Below are 1,427 nucleotides of genomic sequence, written 5' to 3'. Positions count from 1 at the left end.
TGGGTCAGGAAGACAGTGTCACCTGATGGTTAACCAGTTAAAAAGAGAGACTCCTTAGCTCTGACCAGACTCGGACTTTGGACAAATGCTTGCCCTGCTCTGAGCCACCTCTCGTCTCAAAGGAGGAGTTTGGCCCAAAGACTTCTACATTTCTGTTTCCCTCTGCTGCTTCTGCTGCTGCTAAGTCGCTTCAATCGTGTCCGACTCTGTGCGACCCCATAGAAGGCAGCCCACCAGGCTCCCCCGTCCCTGGGATGTTTCCCTCTAAAAGCCCATAATTTCTGCATACGTTCACTCTAGGCACGGTTTTTCAAAAGTATGTCCAAAAAATATTTTTATAGTAATTCTGTGTCAGTCAAGAGTCGTGTCCTGAGACACAGGTGATATAGGACGCAGAGCAGCAGTAATGGCTAGAGGGCACTCAGGGGCGTTCAGTCCACTCCAGAGCTCAGGGCAAAGCTTATCCAGCTCCCCTGCTGCTGCCACTCAGGGCCGTTTGTCAACAATCCCTTGTTGTTCATGGCCTCCAGAGATTTTTACCTGTTCACTTTCTCACCTGAAGTGTCCATGCCATTACTCATCTCCTTGTCTGTTGCTGGCAGGGGAGGAGCAGAATTCCACGACACAGACAATGCACTTAGACATGGAGCTGCCTTAGTCTGAATCCTATCTGTAACCCTTACTCACTGTTGGCAGATCTTTTTCTCCATGACCCTCATTTTCCTCATCTATAAAATGGTAATAACATCTGTACCTCCTGCGGAGAATTGTTGAGTTGGAAAGGTGATAAATCAGAGTGCCTGGAATACAGTACATGCACAGTGAATGTTTTTTCCTTCCCCTCCCTTCCCCCCTCAACTCACTCCTACTTGTCATTATCTTTCATTTCTCAGAATTGAACTAAGACATCAAACATTTCAGGAAAGTATTTCCTGACCTTTCCTTTCCCACAAAGAGTCTTGTCTCTAATTTGCTCTTGCCACAGTGTATCATATCCCCTGTGCTCATCTGTCCCACCCAGTCCCTTTGTAGGAGAGGTCTAGAGACCAACAACTACTGATACTTCATCATCGTCTCTCAAGCACACAGGCATACAGTAGGTGTTCAATAAATGTTTGCTAACATTTACTGCCAATGAGGATGTTTAAGGAAGGCATCCTCAAAAAGAGATGATGACCAAAGAGGAGGGAGAGAAAAAATCACCTGTGCCCGCTCCTCTAAAGAGACTTTGGCATAGAATATGAAGGGAAAATCCAACCAGTCCATTCTGAAGGAGATCAGCCCTGGGATTTCTTTGGAAAGAATGATGCTGAAGCTGAAACTCCCGTACTTTGGCCATCTCATGTGAAAAGCTGACTCATTGGAAAAGACTCTGATGCTGGGAGGGATTGGGGGCAGGAGGAGAAGGGGACGACAGAGGATGAGAT

Source organism: Bison bison, unplaced genomic scaffold (assembly GCF_000754665.1).
Source record: "Bison bison bison isolate TAMUID 2011002044 unplaced genomic scaffold, Bison_UMD1.0 scf7180017864297, whole genome shotgun sequence".
Lineage (NCBI taxonomy): Eukaryota > Metazoa > Chordata > Mammalia > Artiodactyla > Bovidae > Bison > Bison bison.
This window is presented reverse-complemented; position numbering follows the sequence as displayed.